Below are 24,817 nucleotides of genomic sequence, written 5' to 3'. Positions count from 1 at the left end.
TATGGTGAAAATTATTATTTATAAATCCCTCGGATGTTGAATTATAAAAGCAGCAGTGTTCTGTCACATTAGCAAACCTGTGAGATCGGCAGGTTTGCCGCTGCCTTTAAAAACTGAACATCTAAAAAGTCACTCAGATTTCTAAAGACTCCATTTCACCTTATAGGCTCGGTTTACTGTTAAAAATTACAGTGAAATGCAAAACTACGGTGGGTGTGACAAGATGTCCGCTTGCCCCCTTCACGGTGTATCGTTACTGTGGAGGGCGTAGCAAGATGGCGGTGACGAAACGTCACTTGCGTTACCAATTCTGACGGGTCGCCATATCTGACGGAACACATGACTAAATACTTAATGAAAGTTTTACGTAGGCCCACACATGACATAGTTGTTGGCAAATCCAAAAGGATACAGATTGTAGAGAGGGGTTGGTTGGCTCCTAACCTGTCTGTTCCAGGTTTCTTGGAGGATGTCAGCTAAATTATTTTTATTATATTATTATACAGGATTTATATAGCGCCAACAGCTTGCGCAGCGCTTTACATCAGAATGTCATACAGTCTGTGGTTACAACCTAGTCAGGTTGAGAAGAAAAAAAAAACACAAACAAAAAAAAAAACCACACACAAGCACACACACACACGTCCAACTAGTTCAGCCAGTAGTAGAAAAGGAAAATAAATAAATAGGAAAAAAACTCCATACACAGAACCCTATACCCAGAGACAATCCAGAGGAAGGCAAAAAAAAACACCCCAGAGCATGATCCAATTTGCTCCAATAGGGAAAGAAAGTAGTTACAGTTATCAAAATGAATAACTACAGTTAACAAATACAATATAACCACTTCAGCCCCGGGAGAATTTACCCCCTTAATGACCAGAGCACTTTTTGCGATTCGGCACTGCGTCGCTTTAACTGGCAATTGCGTGGTCATGCTATGTGGTACCCAAACAAAATGTACATCCTTTCTTCCCCCCACAAATTTCTTTTGGTGGTATTTGATCACCTCTGCGTTTTTTATTTTTTGCACCGTAAACAAAAAAAAAAAAAAAAAGCGCAACAATTTTGAAAAAAAAGCAATATTTTTTACTTTTTATCTATAATAAATATCCCGCAGAAATATCTAAAGCTATATGCTGCCATAACCCTGCCATTCAACGTCAAAAGTACCTATGAATAATGACGGCGGGTGGTCCAGAATCGGATAAACTTTCTAAAGCTGGCCAAACATTACACTATTTTTTTTTGTCCAATTTCCTTTAAAATTTACCTTCAACTATGTAGCGCAAGGGCCTGCCGGATTGCATACAAAGCATTCAGGCGTGACCTTATATTACAGACAGTCCCTGAGTTACAAACATTCTAGTTATGAACGACTCGCACTTACGAACAGAAGGAGACAACAGGAAGTAAGAGGAAATCTACCTCTAGAAAGGGATTTCACTCCTCTTATGCCGCATACACACGGTCGGAATTTCCGACAAGAAAAGTTTGATGTGAGCTTTTGGTCGGAAATCCCGACCGTGTGTAGGCCCTATCGGACTTTTTCTGTCAGAATTTCCAACATCGAAAATTTGAGAGCTGGTTCTCAAATTTTCCGTCTGGAAAAGTTCTTGCCGGAAATTCCGATCGTCTGTATGCAATTCCGACTTGCAAAAAAAACACGCATGCTCGGAATTATTTCAATGCATGCTCGGAATCATTGAACTTCATTTTTCTCGGCTCATTGTAGTGTTGTACTGCGTTCTTGATGGTCGGAATTTTGTGTGACCGTGCGTATGCAACACAAGCTTGAGCCAAAATTCCGTCGTAAAAAAAATCCATGGTTTTCTTGTCGGAATTTCCGATTGTGTGTACACGGCATAAGAGTTGCCATGGGAAAAACGTGTCTCCACTGAAGCTTTATCACCAATCCTTGTTTCCATGACAGCCCAAAATTTTTCAAAATCCAGTTGTCAGACAGAAAGTGAGGTGAAATATTTTGAACAGGGGCACAGACACCAAAACAAACATTACAGGGGTGTTGACCCTTCACTACGCTATACAAAAAAATGAATATATACATTAATAAAATGTAACTTTTCCAACTTGCATACAAATTCAAGAACACACCTGCAGAACCTATTCTTTTCGTAACCCGGAACTGTCTGCAATATGGTTTTGGTAAATCTAATGGAAAATTGTACAAGAGAATTGTATAATGTATGGCAGGCCTAAGAAGGGGAATTCTATCTACTTTGGAGAGATTTTCTCCAATTTCCTGTTTCACCTCCAGGACAGGAAGTGAAGGGAAACCTCCCAAGCCAGAGACAAGCAATACAAAATAATCTGAGGTATGAGAAGGAAAGAGAGAAAGAACCCCTAAAACAAAAAAATATGTTTTGGAGTTACCCACACTTGTGTTTAAAGGAGTTGTTAAAGAAAACATTTTTTTGGCTAAAATTAATGTCTGCAAGGTAGACAGACAGAATAGTGTAATGATTCTGTTAAAAAAACGAGTAAATACCTATTAGGAATTTAACCACTTACCCCCCGGACCATATTGCTGCCCAAAGACCAGAGTACTTTTTGCGATTTGGGACTCTGTCGCTTTAACAGACAATTGCGCGGTCGTGCGACGTGGCTCCCAAACAAAATTGGCGTCCTTTTTTTCCCACAAATAGAGCTTTCTTTTGGTGGTATTTGATCACCTCTGCGGTTTTTAGTTTTTGCGCTATAAACAAAAATAGAGCGACAATTTTGAAAAAAATGAATATTTTTTACATTTTGCTATAATAAATATCCCCCAAAAATATATAAAAAATACTTTTTTTTTCCTCAGTTTAGGCCGATACGTTTTCTTCTACATATTTTTCGTAAAAAAAAATGGCAATAAGCGTTTATTGATTGGTTTGCGCAAAAGTTATAGCGTTTACAAAATAGGGGGTATTTTTATGTAATTTTTATTATATTTTTTTTACTAGTAATGGCGGCGATCAGCGATTTTTTTTTTTCGGTACTGCGACATTATGGCGGACACTTCGGACACTTTTGACACATTTTTGGGACCATTGGCATTTTTATAGCGATCAGTGCTATAAAAATGCATTGGATTACTATAAAAATGCCACTGGCAGTGAAGGGGTTAACACTAGGGGGCGGGGAAGGGGTTAAGTATGCTCCCGGTCCCCGCTCTGTACCGAGCGATCGCGTGTGCCCGGCGGCGATCGCGCCCGCCAGGCACACGCACGGGAGTCGGGGGCGAGCGGGGGGCGCGCGTGCGCCCCTAGTGGCGGCTGGGAGAGAGGACGTCATATTACGTGCTCTCGCCCAGCAGAGCCACCTTGTGGACGTATTTCGACGGTGCGCCGTCGGCAAGTGGTTAATAGATATTTACTTGTTTTTTTAACAGAATCATCTAGATCACCTCCGGCGTTCTAGTATCTGTTCTCTCATTCACTTCCTGGTTTGCGGCGCTCGTTCATGCAAGAACTACATTTCCCAGTATGCATTGCGGCACGCCCAGTAATTCACACCTCCTTGAAGTCTCTAACATGTAGAGAGCGTCCTGCCGCACAGATGTAGTTCCCAGAAGAGGGTGAGCACGTTACTGACCACCGCAGTAAAGCCTCCCTTCACGGTGGTGAGTAACAATCAGACAAGCAGGAAGTGAACAGAACAGAGAAGAAATAGAGCAACTTCTGAGCAAAAACGAACAATGAGGAAGTGAAAAGAGGAATGTCTGCAGGTAAAGGATGCTTATTATAAAAAAATAAAAAATGTTTTCCTTTACAACCCCTTTAACGATAATCCTGCCACTTTATAAAACTCTGGTTCAGTTGGACCTGGAGTATTCCGTCCAGTTCTGGTCACCAGTCCTCCACCAAATTTTGCTGGAGAGAGTCCAGAGAAGAGAAACAAAATTAATATGGGGACTGGAGGACCTCAATTATGAGGAACGACTACAAGCACTAAATGTATTCTCTCTGGAGAAGAGACGCTTGAGGAGGAGATAGGATAGCGATATACAAATATCTCAATGGTGATCCCAGTAAGTATGGAAGTTTTCAGTCTCAGGGAGTGTAAGGAGACACATGGCCACGCGAAAAGACTGGAGAAATGGTCAACAACCTTAAAGTGGAGGTTCACCCTTTAAAAAAAATTCTGACATCACACGGAGTCACGCCATCCTACCGACAGAATGCCGGCGTTTTTTTTTTTTTTCTCAGCACATACCTCTTAATCCCGATTTTCACCTCACGGCAATCCCGCGAGAGTGGGCGTTCCCAAGCACTGCCTGTGATTGACAGGCTTTCGAACGGCGCATACTGCGCGTCCCAGTTTGCCGACAGAACCCGAACGTCAGTGCGCAGGCGCCGTATAGAGCCGCACCGACATTCGGGTTTTTTCGGCAACCTGTGACACGCAGATCTGCGATTTTTATCATGACTGCGACTTTATGGCGGACACATTGGACACTTTTGACAAATTTTTGGGACCAAAAATTATGCACCGATTACTGTAAAAATGACACTGGCAGTGAAGGGGTTAAGTGTGTCCTAGGGAGTGATTCTAAGTGATTCTAAGCTACCAGTGACACGTCACTGATCACTGTTCCCGATCACGGGGAACAGACGATCAGTGATTTGTCAGTAGGCATCCCCCAGTTCTGCCTTTGCCGACCGTAATCGCGGGCCGCCCGGGACCCACGAACACACTCACGAGGCACGCTGGGCGGCAAATTAAAAGGAACGTACAGGTACGCCCATTTCCCTGCCTGTGCCATTGTGTCGACATATACGTGTGTGCGGCGGTTGGTAAGTAGTTAAAGGGATACACTTTTCTTGCGCTAAAGGTGCCAATAATGGCCAACAATAAATTATATTAATAATATTCATTTAAATTCACGATATTAAAATTTAAACTTCAAATATAAATTATAGATAATATATATTATATTATTTTTTAAAACTGTAATTATCGGTCTCGGTCAAGTGTGTCCAGAATTTTTCATTCGATGCACCTAGTTCTTATGGGGGGGTAAGTGCTTGATGGCAGTAGTTTTACTGTGTATGGAATTGTGGGGGGGGATTTTATGAAGACCTCATTCACACAGACGCTTAGCAACTCCTTTATACCAAGGCGTAGAATCCTGGCACTTCCTGGTGCTACATACCATGTACAGCCACCAAACAAGTAAACATCGGCCTTCCTCAGGTAAACACCCTTGTAGAAGTACGGTATATAGCGCTTCTCCCACGAACGTGGCGCATATTACACCTCAACACACAGGAGCGGCTAAGTCTCCATGTCCATGAGGCCTAATAGGTTTAGCACATCTTACCCTCAGATACTTGTAAATGTAGAATTGTCCTTCCATGAAATTGGGGCTGTGGTGTAAGAACTGTCTGGACCTCATAGAACCGAGCAGGGAAAAGGGTTAAGAACCATCAATGTAGAATAAAGGACGAATGATTTATGACTAAAATAAATAAGGAGAATAAAATGCTCAACAATTGCTCATTTATGAAACTATTTTAATTATGTCCCTTGATATTTCCCTCATGAGACTGATCTCTAAAAAGAAAACTTGTCATCTGGGAAAAACAAAGCGTACCTTTGCCAACCTTGTCTGCATCAAAATACTAGCTGGCTGATTGTCATGTTGACCTTTTGTCTCAAATATTTGGAAGACACGCTGTCACCTTATCCATGAAGGACAAAGTGACAGTGTCCCTGCAAAGGGCATTCCCCAACCCACATATACTTTACCTGTGCTCCTTCGCAGCTCCTCACTCTTCCACAGCTGGTATAAATACCTGGCACTTCTGGGTATGGGGGTGCACGTCATGGTGCCCAGCACTGACCACCAATCTCTAGGCACCTCCATGGTCATGGGATTGTACCAGGGATCGATGTCACTGCTTCCCTGAGCCCCCAAACAACAAGGAGCACAGGAAAAAGGGTGTATGAGGGAGGGATGGCCTTTGCAGGCACACTGGCACTTTTCCCTGCATGGTGCCTCTAACTCACTGATCCACAGGTAAGGTCTTCAACTTGGTATTGCAATACTTTCAGTTCATATGCAAAAGAAAAAAAAAATATTTGAAAAGGGAGGTTGGTAATGGACAACAAATACTGCAGCTGGCGATTTTTTATAAAATCGGACACTTACCTGTCCCAGGGTCCAGCGATGAGGGGGAACGAAGCCCCGCTCGTCTCCACCTCCTCTGCGGCACCGGCATTTTCACTGTGGGTGCCCGGCTGTGGCTTCACAGTCGGGCACGCACTGCGCATGAGCGAGCCGCGCTGCGCACCGTGACTGGCCGAGCAATCATCTGGGACCTGTGACTTGTCCCAGATGATTGCCGAGAAGGAGGGGGAAGAGGAACTTCCTTCCTGCGCCGTTTTGCCCCGGGAGGAAGTGGGAGCTAGAACCCTCTAAAAAGGAGGGATCCTGCACCCCCCACAAAAAAATGACATGCCAAATGTGGCATGTCAGGGAGTCACCTTCCCTTAAAGTGGTTGTAAACCACTCATCTTACACCTACAGGTAAGCCTAGATCAGAGTTTGACAAATTTGCTTGGAATCTAGGAGCCAGCTAAAAAAGTTAGGAGCCAGAAAACGCACCCGTCCCGACGAGCTTGTGCGCGGAAGCGAACACATACGTGAGCAGCGACCGCATATGTAAACGGTGTTCAAACCACACATGTGAGGTATCGCCGCGATTGGTAGAGCGAGAGCAATAATTCTAGCCCTAGACCTCCTCTGTAACTCAAAACATGCAACCTGTAGATTTTTTTAAACGTCGCCTATGAAGATTTTAAAAGGGTAAAAGTTTGTTGGCATTCCACGAGCGGACGCAATTTTGAAGCGTGACATGTTGGGTATGAATTTACTAGGCGTAACATTATCTTTCATAATATTAAAAAAAAATGGGGATAACTTTTTGTCTTATTTTTTTATTAAAAAAAAAAAAAAAGTGTAATTTTTTCCCAAAAAAGTGCGCTTGTAAGACCACTGCGCAAATTCGGCGAGACAGAAAGTATTGCAACAATCGCCATTTTATGCTCTAGGGTGTTAGGATAAAAAATATATATAATGTTTGGGGGTTCTAATTAGAGGGAAGAAGATGGCAGTGTAAATAGTGAAAAATGACATTAGAATTGCTGTTTAACTTGTAATGCTTAACTTGTAATACCAACAGCCACCACCAGATGGCGCCAGCTCACACAAGGAAGAGCTGGGGACTTCACAAGGCCGCGGCCTCAATCACCGGACATCACGGGCCCCCCGCGATCGAGCGGCGGAAATGGCGCTCAGCGGACTAGGCCGAAGCCGCGGCCTCACCTAAAACATCCTGCCTGCAGCGATCCTGGCAAAAGGCCTTTTCCCAGGATCGCGGCGAGCTGCGGGCAGGATGTTTTAGGTGAGGCTTCGGCCTAGTCCGCAGAGCGCCGGTCCTATGGAACAAATTTATTTTTTGGCCCACCTTCCAAGCCAAGTCGCCAGGACGCTATTTCTAGTCGCCATGGCGACCGGGATTTGTCGAGCCCTGGCCTAGATTAATGCCACGTACACACAAACCGAAAATCGGACGACAGATCGTCCGACTTTTTTCGTTTACTAGTCGCAAGGAGAAATTGAATAGGTTACTAAAGCCACGTACGACAGAAAAAAATAAAAAAATCGGAAGGGATGTCATGTGCTGTAATGCATTTGTGTTGTATTTGCGAACGACAACTGTACTGACCAAACGAAAATCGTACGATCTGGTATCGTACGAGGAAAGTTTTTGTGCATGTCCGATAAAATAATATCGGATGAACTGTCATGATCGGCTCACGGAAGCCCTGTACCAACGATCCGATTATCGGAAGATTCTTCCTGGGACGACATTTTTCGTACAATATTCGGATCGTGTGTACGTGGCATAAGGCTTACCTAAAGGTGCAAGAAGTATCTCCTAAACCTGCACAGTTTAGGAGATATTTACACGAATTACAAGTGCCATTTTTCTTAATGGCATAACCAGGGTTAATGCCGTATTTCCGTGCATTCGCGGGGACCTGCCTGTCCGGCGCGCATGCTTGGGAGAGACGCCATCGCCACTCCGGGCAATCACAGCGCCGGAGCGGCGAAAACAGGAAGTATTTACGAGTGCCACATAATGAGCTAGTATGCTATGCTTTTTTTTTTGGGGGTGGAACTTCACTTTAACTCAACAAGCCGATTGGCTACCAGGCGCAGCTGCACCAGATTTTGCACTCTCCAGTTTTAGTAAATCATCCCCTTTGGACAGATAGATGTAATCTGGAAAGAGAGAGAACATACTCTGGATAGTCACTCATTATAGATAAGGGGGCTGAATGGACTTGAGGAACAAAAATAAAATGAGAACCACCACCATAAAAACGGAGTATTACTAACAATTCTAATGTACAAAGATCATTCAGTCCAATATTGATTATTAAAGACGACAGAGTCCTTTAATCAGAAGATTGACATTTGCTGTATAAGTTAAAAGAGTGTCCCTTATCAGTCTACATGGATTAGTACTATGTCTCCTGAGATCAGAGGACAGCGATGTACACACAGTATTGTATAGATAGAGGCCGGCATGTACTGCTAGGACAGAGGGACATGTATAGGAGGAGGGACGGATTACAGGTGACACCTTCCTGGTACAGGCAGATTAATACAATGGAGGAAAACCTGGGTCTGGTCAGGTCACATGGAAAGGGGATAAGATGAGAGACTGAGGACATATATACAGTATATACACACACAATATATACACAGGGATAGAAGTGGATGTAAAGAAGTCACAGGCCTGAACAGATAATTATAGACAGATCTAAGGAGGAGACATGGACACAGAGATGGATTAGAGATGACACGCTGGGCTCTACAGACTCGGCTGGATTAGGCACCCTGACGACCTAGACAGGAATATATTATGTATATGAGGACAGATAGGAGGACATGGTACCCTATAGATGTATGCAGGGAGCGCACCGTGCTGGGGGGGGGTGATCAGACACAGTACTGTATACACATAGGAAGAATGGGGGGGGTGATCAGACACAGTGCTGTATACACACACAAATCAGAATTATTGTGGGGGTGGGTGGGCACGGTGCTCTATAGACATGTAATATTATGTATACAAATGAGATTTATTTTGCGGGGGGATTGCAATGCTGTATAGACCTGGTAATATCCATATATTTCATTGGGGGGGACAAAATGCTGTATAGACATGCAACACACATACACACACACTATAATATAACACATATACACGAACACACATATTATATATGCACATACACACGGAGCCTATTTGTGGGGGGGGGGGGGCTCACATTATATAGATATTGGATATTTTCTGAGTACAGGTGAGGATTATTGGTAAGGACACAGTTCTGTATAGACATGGGTATAATATATATATACAGAGGAAGATGATTGATGATTTTTTTTGGGGGGGGGGGGGGGGGCGGTACTGTGTATAGGTGTATATTGGGGGGGGCACAGTGTTGTATATAGATGTGTGTGCGTGTATTATATATATATATATATATATACACATACACACACACACACACACACACATATATACACACACACATACACACACACATATACACACACACACACACAGATGGATGGTCGGTCAGTGACCTGATGACACACACATACATGAGGATTATCGGGGGCAGTGCGGTGTATAGATTATATATATGGGGGCACAATGTGGTATTGATATACACACACACACGACTATTGTGGGGGGGTACAGTGTATAAATGGCTATATTATATACACAGATGATGATTATTAGGGGGTACAGTGTATCGATGGTATATATCGGGAGGCTACAGTACAGTGTATAGATGATATATATTGGGGGGGCACAGTAAAGTATATGAATGGATATATATTGGGGGCACACAGTACAGTGTATAGATGGATATATATATATTGGGGGGCACAGTACAGTGTATAGATGGATATATATATTGGGGGCACAGTACAGTGTATAGATATATATTGGGGGCACAGTGTATAGATGATATATATTGGGGGGCACAGTGTATAGATGATATATATTGGGGGGCACAGTGTAGATATATATTGGGGGGTACAGTACAGTGTAGAGATTATATATATTGGGGGGGCACCGTACAGTGTAGAAATGATATATATTGGGGGGCACCGTATAGTGTATAGATTATACATATTGGGGGCACAGTGTATAGATTATATATATATTGGGGGGGGCACAATGTATAGATATATATTGGGGGGCACAGTGTATAGATGATATATATTTGGGGGGGCACAGTGTATAGATGATATATTGGGGAGTACAGTGTATAGATTATACAAATTGGGGGGCACAGTAAAGTGTATAGATGATATATTTTGGGGGGTACAGTACAGTGTAGATATATATTGGGGGTACATTACAGTGTATAGATATATATTGGGGGTACATTACAATGTATAGATATATATTGGGGGTCACAGAACAGTGTATGATATATATTGGGGGCACAGTGTATAGATAAATATTGGGGGAAACAGTGTATGTAATGTTTAGATATATATTGGGGGGCACTATATATATATATCACAGTTAGGGTGTAGATGATACATATTGGGGGGGGGCCACAGTACAGTGTATAGATTATACATATTGGGGGGTACAGTGTATAGATGATATATATTGGGTGGGCACAGTACAGTGTATAGATGATATGTACATATATGGGGGGCACAGTGTATAGATGATACATATTGGGGGCGGGGGGGGTACAGTGTATAGATGATACATATTGGGGGGTACAGTGTATAGATGATATATATGGGGGTGGCATAGTACAGTGTATAGATGATATATATGGGGGGGCAGTGTATAGATGATATATATGGGGGGGCAGTGTATAGATGATACATATTGGGGGCGGGGGGTACAGTGTATAGATGATACATATTGGGGGGTACAGTGTATAGATGATATATATGGGGGTGGCATAGTACAGTGTATAGATGATATATATGGGGGGCAGTGTATAGATGATACAAATTGGGGGGGGCACAATACAGTGTATAGATGATATGTACGGGGGGCACAGTGTATAGATGATACATATTGGGGGTTGGGGCACAGTGTATAGATGATACATATTGGGGGGGGGGGGGCACAGTGTATAGATGATACATATTGGGGGTTGGGCACAGTGTATAGATGATACATATTGGGGGGGGGGGCACAGTGTATAGATGATATATATTGGGGGGCACAGTACAGTGTATAGATGATATATATTGGGGGGCACAGTACAGTGTATAGATATATATTGGGGGGGCACAGTACAGTGTATAGATGATATATATTGGGGGGGGGCACAGTACAGTGTATAGATGATATATATTGGGGGGGGCACAGTACAGTGTATAGATGATATATATTGGGGGAGTACAGTGTATAGATGATATATATTGGGGGGGGGCACAGTACAGTGTATAGATATATATTGGGGGGGGGGCACAGTGTATAGATGATATATATTGGGGGGGCACAGTACAGTGTATAGAATAGATGATATATATTGGGGGGCACAGTACATTGTATAGATGATATATATTGGGGGGGGCACAGTACAGTGTATAGATGATATATATTGGGGGGGCACAGTGTATAGATGATATATATTGGGGGGGTACAGTGTATAGATGATATATATTGGGGGGGGCACAGTACAGTGTATAGAATAGATGATATATATTGGGGGGCACAGTACATTGTATAGATGATATATATTGGGGGGGCACAGTACAGTGTATAGATGATATATATTGGGGGGGCACAGTACAGTGTATAGATGATACATATTGGGGGTTGGGCACAGTGTATAGATGATATATATTGGGGGGGCACAGTGTATAGATGATATATATTGGGGGGGTACAGTGTATAGATTATATACATTGGGGGGGCACAGTACAGTGTATAGAATAGATGATATATATTGGGGGGCACAGTACAGTGCATAGATGATATATATGGGGGGGGGGCACAGTACAGTGTATAGATGATATATATTGGGGGGCACAGTGTATAGATGATATATATATATATATTGGGGGGGGGGGCACAGTACAGTGTATGAAGGTATATATACAGATGATGGGGGGAGGACACAGTAGAGTGAATGAATGAATACATTATATATGGGGGAGGGGAGGGGGGGGGGGGACATTGCTGTGTACAGTCGGGTGATCCGGGTGACACACAGACACGTGAAGATCTCAGCACTGAGGACAGACAGACAGACGGGCTGATGGATGGATGGACAGGACCGCGCCTGCGCACATCCAGCGGCGTGTAACGGCTATGATCACCCACATCCCGGTTCACCTTCTCCCCTCCCCCCTATGCCCATCCCCGGGCACCCCCTCCCCCGTGGCCGGCTCACCTGCGGGGCCCCCGGATCCCGGTGTGTGAGCGATGGAGGAGCTGGCGGTGGGAGAGCCTTCCTCCTCCTCCCCCTCTCCCTCCTCCGCCTCCCAGCAGCGCTGACTGCGATCCCCCTCCAGCCCTGTTCGCACTATCACAGACCCGCACACCGATTGGGGGAGAGCGGCCGGGGGATCGGCCAATAGCCGGCACAGCGCTGACCCCGCCTCCGACGTCACGGAGGGGAAAGGGCGGGGCAATGGCGGCTAACGGTGACTGATGGGCGTAGTGGCGCTCGGCGTCCGCGGGAGATCCGGTGGAGGAGACCGGAGAGAGGAGCGCTGTGAGCGGAGGATGGGGAGATGATCGTGCCGGTTCCGGGCTGGACTGTCCGTGTTCAGCCAGAGGCGGGCACAGGCTCTACACCAACAAGTGTCAGCCTTCTACTATTAGCAGGTTCTAGATCTCCCCCCACACTGATCTACAACTAATCCGAGGACATTGCCGGGTATCACTTGTCAGGTTATAAACATTCTGCACTAAAGGGGCATTTTCTGAGTTCTAGAGCCTCATATATCAGCGTTCCACTATTGACCAGATACATAGATCATCGTGGTGTCATATTTCCACAAGTGGCAGGGTTCTAGAGCCGCAGATGTCACTTTCACCATTGGCAGGGTTCTAGAGCCGCAGATGTCACTTTCACCATTGGCAGGGTGCTAGAGCCGCAGATGTCACTTTCACCATTGGCAGGGTTCTAGAGCCGCAGATGTCACTTCCACCATTGGCAGGGTTCTAGAGCCGCAGATGTCACTTCCACCATTGGCAGGGTTCTAGAGCCGCAGATGTCACTTTCACCATTGGCAGGGTGCTAGAGCCGCAGATGTCACTTTCACCATTGGCAGGGTGCTAGAGCCGCAGATGTCACTTTCACCATTGGCAGGGTGCTAGAGCCGCATATGTCACTTTCACCATTGGCAGGGTTCTAGAGCCGCAGGTGTCACTTTCACCATTGGCAGGGTGCTAGAGCCGCAGATGTCACTTTCACCATTGGCAGGGTGCTAGAGCCGCAGATGTCACTTTCACCATTGGCAGGGTTCTAGAGCCGCAGATGTCACTTTCACCATTGGCAGGGTTCTAGAGCCGCATATGTCACTTTCACCATTGGCAGGGTTCTAGAGCCGCAGATGTCACTTTCACCAGTGGCAGGGTGCTAGAGCCGCAGATGTCACTTTCACCAGTGGCAGGGTGCTAGAGCCGCAGATGTCACTTTCACCAGTGGCAGGGTGCTAGAGCCGCAGATGTCACTTTCACCAGTGGCAGGGTGCTAGAGCCGCAGATGTCACTTTCACCATTGGCACGGTTCTAGAGCCGCAGATGTCACTTTCACCATTGGCAGGGTTCTAGAGCCGCAGATGTCACTTTCACCATTGGCAGGGTGCTAGAGGCTGATTTATCTGTAATCCTCTGCTGACAAACTTCTAGACCCCCCCCCCCCACGTGTCTGTATTGCACCATTGGCAGGGTTCTAGACAGTGGCGGCTGGTGCTCAAAATTTCTGGGGGTAGCAAACAAAAAAACATCAATTGCAGCCTCACTGTGCCCATCAAACGCAGCCACTGTGCCATCAATTGTCGCCACTGTGCCCATCAATTGTTGCCACTATCCCATGCTATCAATTGTCGCCACTGTGCCCATCAATTGTCGCCAATGTGCCATCAAATTTCACCACTGTGCCCATCAATTTCGCCACTGTGCCATGCCATTAAATGCAGCCACTGTGCCCATCAATTGTCGCCAATGTGCCATGCCATCAAACGCAGCCACTGTGCCATCAATTGTCCCCACTGTGCCATCAAATTTCACCACTGTGCCCATCAATTTCGCCACTGTGCCATGCCATTAAATGCAGCCACTGTGCCCATCAATTGTCGCCAATGTGCCATGCCATCAAACGCAGCCACTGTGCCATCAATTGTCCCCACTGTGCCATCAAATTTCACCACTGTGCCCATCAATTTCGCCACTGTGCCATGCCATTAAATGCAGCCACTGTGCCCATCAATTGTCGCCACTATCCCATGCCATCAATTGTCGCCACTGTGCCATGCCATCAAACGCAGCCACTATCCCATGCCATCAATTGTCGCCACTGTGCCATGCCATCAAACGCAGCCACTATCCCATGCCATCAATTGTCGCCACTGTGCCATCAATTGTTGCCACTGTGCCCATCAATTGATGCCACTGTGCCATGCCATCAATTGCTGCCAGTTTGCCCCCTCAAAAACTGCCAGTTTGTCCCGTAAAATGCTGCCAGATTGCCCCCTCAAATACCACCAGATTGCCCCAGCCTGGCACTTCCCTTTCTCGGGTCAGCCAACCTCTTTCCACGATCCCTCGATGTCTTCTCCCGCCATCGATGTCGCTTCAGCCAATCAGGTTACTGGTAACCAGACCCGGTGAACCTGATTGGCTGAGACATGTGTCAGTGATAACCAGGGAATGCACACCCTGTGCACCCTCTGGTTAACTATTTGGAAGCCGATTAGAGCCAACAGGTTGTAATCCTGACGCCTCTGATAGACACTTCCAAAGCCAACCAACTGCTGGTATTCAGATGGGCGGCGCTCACCAGGGGGCGGGCCATCTGAATGCATGAATCTATGTATTGTAGACTTCAGTGGCGGTGCAGAAGAGAGAGGGGGCGGCGCTCCTGCGCCCACTATGGATGCGCCGCCACTGGTTCTAGATCCTAAAATGTAGATGTTTCAATAATGGCAGGGATCTACAGTGAGGGGAAAAAGTATTTGATCCCCTGCTGATTTTGTGCGTTTGCCCACTGACAATAAAATGATCGGTCTATTAATTTCAGGGTAGGTTTATTTTAACAGCAAGAGACAGAATAACAAAAACATCCTGAAAAACGCATTTCAAAAAAGTTATAAATAGATTTGCGTTTTAATAAGTATTTGATCCCCTATCAATCGGCAAGATTTCTGGCTCCCAGGTGACTTCTATACAGGAAACAAGCTGAGATTAGGAGCACTTTCACACTGAGCAGCACCAGGCGTCGGAGGTAAAGCGCCATGATTTTTAGCAGAGCTTTTCGGCCGCTAGCGGGGGGGCTTTTAATCTCCGCTATCATCCGAAAGAGGTTAAAAGTGGCGTTTCCCATTGATTTCAATGGGCGGGGGGCTTTAGGAGCGGTGTATACACCACGCCTACAGCGCCTCAAAGATGCACCTTGCAGGACTTGAGTGTCCTGCCAGCGTACCGCTCCAGTGTGAAGGCCCTTTGGCTTTCACGCTGGAATGAGAGGAGTGGCGCTTTGCGGGCTCTATTTTTAGCGATATGGCGCCTGTAAAGCGTCTCAGTGTGAAAGGGGCCCTAAAGGGAGTGCTCATACTCTTAGCTTGTTACCTGTATAAAATACACCTGTCCACAGAAGCAATCAATCGGTTCAAATTTGTTGCAGTGATGAATTGTAAAGCCTCGTACACACGATCGGATTTCCATCGGACAAAGCCGTTGAATTTTGTCTGAAGGGCGCTGGCCGTGAACTTGTTCTGCATACAGACGGCAAAACGTTGTCAGCCAGCAAATACGAAACTACGCGTTTTTTCAGCTCTTTAGCGTCACCCTTCTAATGTTGTGCTATGTTTAGCATTGCTTCCGAACATGCGTGTTAAGTATTTTGGATTTTTTTCCGATGGACTTGTTGTTTACGCGATCGGATAATCCGACAACGCACATTTGTTGTCGGAAAATTTGAAAGCTTGCTATCCAACATTTGTTGTCGGAAAATCTGACAACAATTGTCCGATGGAGCGTACAAACGGTCGGATTTTCCGACAAAAGCCTGTCGTTACACATTTGTTGTCGGAAAATCCGATCGTGTGTACGAGGCTTAAGTCTTGTTAACTTGCTGCACGTTTTCACTGGCAAGTTGTACACTTGCAGAGCACTTAAAGCACGGGTTCTAGCAGAGCTGCACAATTAATCGTCAAAAAATCGTGATCTCGATTCAACCGCCCTGACGATCTCCAATGCAGAGTTTGCCGATTCTTTCATATAACAAGTGGAGAGACTTTATCTGCTCACTCGGCTGTCAAAATATCCGGCAAGTCTGCCAAGTTTATAACGGGAAACATTGTAACTAACGCTTCCTTCTTAGATCAAAGGGATAAACTTCTGTAAGTGTAAAGAAAAAATCGGGGCAGTCTGCCAAGTTTGTAACAACATGAAACATTGTAACAAACTTCCTCCTTAGAGCAAACTTCTGTGTGTAAATGCAGGAAGCAGTAGTGTATTTAGGTTTTGTGCTGCCCTAGGCCTGACTAAACTCGTGCACCCCCTAATTTAAATATGACCCACCCCTTCCTGTCAAGGCCACACCCCTTTCTGTTTAAGACCCACCTTGAAATTGTCGAGTGGGACACTAGTTCTTAGGACCTGGGGGGGGAGGGGTGGATTCCCTTAATTTCCATAGATTTCCTCTCACTTCCTGTTTGGCTATGGGGCAGGAAGTGAAGGGAAATCTCAGCAATGGGACAGGGATGGTAAAAAATAAACTGACAGGGGCTCTAACCCTCCCTTACTATATCCAAAATGGAAAAAAAAAGTGTTGCCTATAGTTCAACTATAGGCACAAATTTCTGATAATTTTATGGAGAGGACTAAGAAGATATAACCATGCCAATGGTGCAGCAGAAAACATATATCAGTGAGGAAGCTTTGTGGTCCAGGATGATAGGGCAGTCAAAATTAGCTTGCGTTACACTAACAGTGTAGCACAAGCCGGCGGGCACTCTTTCTGTGCTGCCCTAGGCCTGGCCCTTGTTGGCCTAGGCCAGGATACAGTGTTGACAGGAAGTTTAACCACTTAAAGCGGGGGTTCACCCAAAAAAAAAAAATTTAACATTACATTCAGCCGAGTCGTCAGAATGACAATCGGCTGTTTTTTTTTTATTCTATCCCCGTACATACCGTATTTTCACCGCCGCTTCCGGGTATGTCTTCTGCGGGATTGGGCGTTCCTAATTGATTGACAGGCTTCCGACTGGCGCATACAGCGCGTCACGAGTTGCCGAAAGAAGCCAGAGTGCGAGTCGGCTCTATACGACGCCTGCGCACCGACGTTCGGCTTCTTTCGGCAACTCGTGACGTGCAGTATGCGAAGGTCGGAAGCCTGTCAATCAATTAGGAACGCCCAGTCCCGCAGAAGACGAACCCGGAAGCGGCGGTGAAAATACGGTATGTACGGGGATAAAATAAAAAAAAAAAACAGCCGATTGTCATTCTGACGACTCGGCTGAATGTAATGTTAAATTTTTTTTTTTTAATGTAATGTTAAAAAAAATTTTTGGGGTAAACCCCCGCTTTAAAGTCAAAATCTTTTTCTGACACTTGTTTCTTTAAGGGGTTGTAAAGGTAAAAAAATGTTTTTCCTAAATAGCTTGCAGTCCTCCTTCACTTACCTCATCCTTCGATTTTGCTTTTAAATGTCCTTATTTCTTCTGAGAAATCCTCACTTCCTGTTCTTCTGTCTGTAACTCCACACAGTAATGTGAGGCTTTCTCCTGACCCTCCTGCTCGCCCCCTCCTCCCTCAAGAGGCTTTCTCCACACCAGGGAGAAATCCTTGCATTACTGTGTGGAGTTACAGACAGAAGAACAGGAAGTGAGGATTTCTCAGAAGAAATAAGGACATTTAAAAGCAAAATTGAAGGATGAGGTAAGTGAAGGAGGACTGCACTAAGGTAAAGGAAGCTATTGAGGGAAAACATTATTTACCTTTACAACCCTTTTAAGTTAAATTACTTGGAATCCCCAAACATTGTATATATTTTAGCAGAGACCCTAGGGAATAAAATGGCAATTGCTGCAATATTTTGTGTCACACTGCATTTGCCCAGCAAATGCAATTTTTTGGGGGAAAATCACCCAGCAGAAGCTCCATTTCTGTAAATGGAGTTGGGGATTTGCTCAGGATCAATGGTGTCCTCAATACTGAGAAATACAGGCAGATACTTTTCCATCATGCCATACCATTAGGGAGGAATATGATTGACCCAAAATGTATTCTGCAGCAGGACAATAACCCCAAAAATACAGCCAATGTCATTAGGAACCATCTTCAGCATAAAGAAAAACAAGGAGTCCTGAGCCATGATTAAGCACTAGCTCAGTGCGAAACGCGTCGGCTATCTACCTGTTCCTTTGTTGCACCTTGTGAAGTGATGTACTTGCTGTGTTTTTTTGAATAAAAGACAACCGTTTGGTCATTGGAGTGCGGCTATCCATCCTCTTTCTTCGTATCTTATGCAGAGTCCTGGAAGAGGTTTGGCCTCCACAGAGCACTGATGTCCACATCATCGAGTCTGTCTAGGATTACATGAACAATGTTTGGAACAACCTACCTGCCGAGTTCCTTCAAAAACTGTGTGCAAGTGTACCTAGAAGCATTGAAGAATTGATGCTGGTTGGAAGGCAAAGGGTGATGACACCAAATATTGATTTTATTTGGATTTCTCTTCTGGTCATTTACTCTTCGTTTTGATAATTGATAAAAAAACAAAACCTATTAAACACTTTTCATGGGTCACCCTACCCTAGGCTTTTTATTTTTTATACATAACCACCTAAATATATAAATGGCATATAATATATACTAAGCCAGGGTTTGACAAATTTGCTTGGAATCTAGGAGCCAGCTAAAAAAGTTAGGAGCCAGAAAACGCGCCCCGTCCCAACGAGCTCGCGCGCACAGAAGCGAAGACATACGTGAGTAGCGCCCGCATATGTAAACGGTATTCAGACCACACCTGTGAGGTATCGCCGCGATCGTTAGAGCGAGAGCAATAATTCTAGCTCTAGACCTTCTCGGTAACTCAAAACATGCAACCTGTAGATTTTTTTAAAAGTCACCTGTAACGGATTGACCCGTGACACCCAGAGACTTTTGAAGCATGGGGGGTACTCCTGTGCCAATGTCACTAATGACTCTTGGGTCAAGGGTCACCATGTGCCCCTTTTGGGCATAGGGTGGCTGATAACTGATAATTCATATTGCAGGATATCTTGAGATATTACAAGTGGTTATTCTGACCCCACCAGGTCAGTGGAGTGTTATCATTCAATGTGAGGACACATGCTTTTGAGATGTTAATTGGGGCTGCTCCTAGACATTCCATTGTGAGATGCTAACTAAGTCGGAAAGGTCAGATGTCTCCTTTTAGGGGTAGGGAATTAGCATGTTAATTATATTTAGTAAAGGAATGTGTTTTGTGTAACAGGTGAGGGGAACTTGTCAAGCTGTATTAATTAACCCCTCTAATGCGGAGACGGGACGTCTGGGGGATGATTAGTAATTAGCCCATCTGAATGTGAACTTAAGCCCCATTGTATGATATTGGGGGTGGAGAGTTTCTTTGTCCCTGTGATTAACTTTAACATGCTTGTACTGTATATATAAAAGCTAAGATACCATTAAAAGCGTTCATACATTTTGAAACCAGAGCTAAAGCTTGTGTCTCGGTTATTCTGGGAAATGGGATGGATCGTGTCTGCTGGATTGTCGGATAAGCTGACGTGGGCGATGGAATATCGTAAACGGTGGTGACCGTTACGTCGCCTATGGAGATTTTAAAGGGTAAAAGTTTGTTGGCATTCCACGAGCGGACGCAATTTTGAAGCGTGACATGTTGGGTATCAATTTACTCGGCGTAACATTATCTTCCACAATATAAAAAAAAATGGGATAACTTTACTGTTGTCTTCTTTTTTTTTATAAAAAAAAAGTGTAATTCTTTTCCCCAAAAAGTGCGCTTGTAAGACCGCTGCGCAAATACAGCGTGACAGAAAGTATTGCAACGTTTGCCATTTTATTCTCTAGGGTGTTAGAATAAAAAAAATATATAATGTTTGGGGGTTCTAATTAGAGGGAAGGAGAAGGCAGTGAAAAATTACATATTAGAATTGCTGTTTAACTTGTAATGCCAACGGCCACCACCAGATGGCGCCAGCTGACAGAAGGAAGAGCTTGGGACTTCACAAGGCCTCCGTGCGCCCCCCACCGCGGGCCCGCGGCGGCCGGTAATTGAGGCCGCGGCCTCAATTACCGGCGGGCGCCAGGTCGCAATTGCGACCTGGCGCCCGGATATTGTCGACCCCTGTACTAAGCATATTATTAAAAAATATTCTAGTATATTTTATGCCGTGTGCTATACTGTATATAGGTGTGTAAAGATAGAGATTTGTATATGAATTGGTAGGGCGGACAAAAAAACAAAGGCGCACCAGCCTAGTGTATTACCGTTAAAAGATTTTAATGAAATAAAATATATACAAGACCTACTCACAATGGTAGTAGAAAGATTCGCAGTGAGGTTTCTACTACCATTGTGAGTAGGTCTTGTTTTTATTTTATATTATTAAAATCTTTTAACGGTAATACACTAAGCTGGTGCACCTTTGTTTTTTCTTTTCTTGTTTGCCACTAGGATATCCCCATCCACGAATGGGCAGCAAGGCCGGGGGCACCATTGTTGGGTACTAATTCTATGGACAATTGTTCCTTGGACTACCCTCTTGTGCGCAGGAGAGTTTGTTTTCTGTGATCATTGGTAGGGCAGAACTGGGAGTTTTCAACTCAATGTAATTTTTCATTCTTTTCTTTAGTGGCTGGCAGTCATCCACCTTTACAAATCACTGATTGTGTATCGGTAGATTAGCATAAATACTCCAACAAATGTCCTCGGGGTGTGCTGTAAAAGTAGTATAGGTGGAGTAGTAGCCTCAAGAAAAGGCTCATTGCTCTTATCTCACAGGAAAATATCAAGGAAATTCTTTTTGTGCCTAGAGGCATGCAAATCTCTTATCACTGTGTTAGGGGATGAAAGGAGACCTCTCTGCCCTCCCTGCAGGTAGTTTAGTGACTTTATATTTCCTGAAGAAATTATATGTCTTTGGGAAAGTTAAATTTAAGTGGTTCTAAAGACTCAAGGTTTTTTACCTTCATGCATTCTATGCATGGAGGTAAAAAACCTTCTGTGTGCAGCAGCCCCCCCCCCCCCCCCAATACTTACCTGAGCCCCCTCTCGATCCAGCCAAGTGCACGAGAACCTCAACTCTTAGGAATATCACTCCCAATTGGCTGGGGCAGCAGTGGAAGCCATTGGACACGCAGCACCTTGGCTTGGGAGCGAGCCTGCCTGAGTGCTGCCCCCAGAGCAAGCTGGAGGGAGGGGCTGAAAGCGCTGGTGTGGGACCTAAGAAGAGGAGGATCGGGTATTTTTTTTTAAATGAGACTTTAATATCACTTTAAGAAGGATGTGGTATTTTAATTGGATGTAAACCCTATTCATGAAATTTGAGCTGTAGTGTTTTTTTATCTCTCTTCAAAGCCCCCGTGGCTTTCTCCTGCTCCGTATCTCTGTTATCCGCCTGATAACTTCTGACAAGTTCTCTGACACAGGAGAGAAAAGCAGACTGAATTTTGTGTCGTGAGAGGTTGCTATAAATAGATCTGCCGGATTCACAGAACAGCTCTGAGAGTCTCTGCCAATGAGGAGAGAGGGTGTGTGCCTTTCCTCCAATCAGCTGTGTGCAAAGATTCCACTCCAAGTATATTCTAAAGAATATAGAAAGGGAAAGACAGCAGCTATACATGTAAAACTTATGTAGGGAGATTTGTTTTATCTCTGTGTATCATCTGAGGCTGTTCACTTCACTGGGTATACAGTGAGGAAAATAAGTATTTGAACACCCTGCTATTTTGCAAGTTCTCCCACTTGGAAATCATGGAGGGGTCTGAAATTGTCATCGTAGGTGCATGTCCACTGTGAAAGACATAATCAAAAAAAAAAAATTCCAGAAATCACAATTTATGATTTTTTAACTATTTATTTGTATGATACAGCTGCAAATAAGTATTTGAACACCTGTCTATCAGCTAGAATTCTGACCCTCAAAGACCTGTTAGTCTGCCTTTAAAATGTCCACCTCCACTCCATTTATTATCCTAAATTAGATGCACCTGTTTGAGGTCATTAGCTGCATAAAGACACCTGTCCACCCCATACAATCAGTAAGAATCCAACTACTAACACGGCCAAGACCAAAGAGCTGTCCAAAGACACTAGAGACAAAATTGTACACCTCCACAAGGCTGGAAAGGGCTACGGGGAAATTGCCAAGCAGCTTGGTGAAAAAAGGTCCACTGTTGGAGCAATCATTAGAAAATGGAAGAAGCTAAACATGACTGTCAATCTCCCTCGGACTGGGGCTCCATGCAAAATCTCACCTCGTGGGGTCTCAATGATCCTAAGAAAGGTGAGAAATCAGCCCAGGACTACACGGGAGGAGCTGGTCAATGACCTGAAAAGAGCTGGGACCACCATTTCCAAGGTTACTGTTGGTAATACACTAAGACGTCATGGTTTGAAATCATGCATGGCACGGAAGGTTCCCCTGCTTAAACCAGCACATGTCAAGGCCCGTCTTAAGTTTGCCAATGACCATTTGGATGATCCAGAGGAGTCATGGGAGAAAGTCATGTGGTCAGATGAGACCAAAATATAACTTTTTGGTCATAATTCCACTAACCGTGTTTGGAGGAAGAAGAATGATGAGTACCATCCCAAGAACACCATCCCTACTGTGAAGCATGGGGGTGGTAGCATCATGCTTTGGGGGTGTTTTTCTGCACATGGGACAGGGCGACTGCAATGTATTAAGGAGAGGATGACCGGGACCATGTATTGCGAGATTTTGGGCAACAACCTCCTTCCCTCAGTTAGAGCTTTGAAGATGGGTCGAGGCTGGGTCTTCCAACATGACAATGACCCGAAGCACACAGCCAGGATAACCAAGGAGTGGCTCTGTAAGAAGCATATCAAGGTTCTGGCGTGGCCTAGCCAGTCTCCAGACCTAAACCCAATAGAGAATCTTTGGAGGGAGCTCAAACTCCGTGTTTCTCAGCGACAGCCCAGAAACCTGACTGATCTAGAGAAGATCTGTGTGGAGGAGTGGGCCAAAATCCCTCCTCCAGTGTGTGCAAAGCTGGTGAAAAACTACAAGAAACGTTTGACCTCTGTAATTGCAAACAAAGGCTACTGTACCAAATATTAACATTGATTTTCTCAGGTGTTCAAATACTTATTTGCAGCTGTATCATACAAATAAATAGTTTAAAAATCATAAATTGTGATTTCTGGATTTTTTTTTTTGATTATGTCTCTCACAGTGGACATGCACCTACGATGACAATTTCAGACCCCTCCATGATTTCCAAGTGGGAGAACTTGCAAAATAGCAGGGTGTTCAAATACTTATTTTCCTCACTGTATGTGAGGGTTTACATCCACTTTAACTAACTTCTGGCGATTTCTTCTTCAATTAATTTGAATTAATTATACAAAGAAAAATGTTTGGGCATTTTTAACCACTTAAGCCCCGGACCAAAATGCAGGTAAAGGGCCAGGCCCCTTTTTGCGATTCGGCACTGCGTCGCTTTAACTGACAATTGCGCGGTCGTGCGACGTGGCTCCCAAACAAAATTGGCGTCCTTTTTTCCCACAAATAGAGCTTTCTTTTGGTGGTATTTGATGACCTCTGTGGTTTTTATTTTTTGCGCTATAAACAAAAATAGAGCGACAATTTTTTTTTTTAATACTAATGGCGGCGATCATCGATTTTTTTCGTGACTGCGACATTAGGACGGACACATCGGACAATTTTGACACATTTTTGGGACCATTGTCATTTTCACAGCAAAAAATGCATTTAAAATGCCTTGTTTATTGTGCAAATGACAGTTGCAGTTTGGGAGTTAACCACAGGGGGTGCTAAAGGAGTTATGTTTCACCTAGTGTGTGTTTACAACTGTAGGGGGGTGTGGCTGTAGGAGTGATGTCATTGATTGTGTCTCCCTATAAAGGGGATGACACGATCGATGCACCCGCCACAGTGAACCCCGTTCTTCAGCTCCGGGGACTGATCGCGGGACCCCAGCGGCGATCGGGTCCCGGAGTCCCGCGGTACGTACATCTGCCCAGCCGTGCCATTCTGCTGACGTATATATGCAGGAGGCGGTCGTTAAGTGGTTAAACATATGATCAATAGTATCAAGATAAGGGGAGTGCAATATAACTATCTGTAGTGTTGGGCGAACGGTTCGCGCCAAGCAAAAGTTTGGCCCAAACATCGCCCGTTCAGGGAACATCTGAATTTGCAGGGGCACTCAGCGGGATGTATGCTGCATAGTGCATTCTAAGCCCTGATTGGGCAAAGCTTAGTGAATAGCTAGTTGTTAAGGAGCTGGCCGGGAAGCCGGCTGCCGCGTCCTTAAAGTGATACTAAAGT

The 24,817-nt window shown here is 44.7% G+C and overlaps 1 protein-coding gene across 2 annotated transcripts in view; it reads right to left on the bottom strand.

The window, feature by feature from the left end:
• Positions 1-12,635, bottom strand: part of LPGAT1 (lysophosphatidylglycerol acyltransferase 1) — a 167,928-nt gene extending 155,293 nt beyond the window's left edge. Inside the window, exon 1 of one of the 2 annotated variants that reach the window (XM_040351482.1) lies at positions 12,472-12,635. The gene's annotated coding sequence lies outside the window, so the exon portion shown is untranslated. The remainder of the gene's footprint in view (positions 1-12,471) is intronic. The other variant, XM_040351481.1, reaches the window with a different exon arrangement.
• Positions 12,636-24,817: the final 12,182 nt, after the last annotated feature.

This window comes from Rana temporaria, chromosome 4, assembly GCF_905171775.1.
Source record: "Rana temporaria chromosome 4, aRanTem1.1, whole genome shotgun sequence".
Classification (NCBI taxonomy): Eukaryota; Metazoa; Chordata; class Amphibia; order Anura; family Ranidae; genus Rana; species Rana temporaria.
This window is presented reverse-complemented; position numbering and strand designations above follow the sequence as displayed.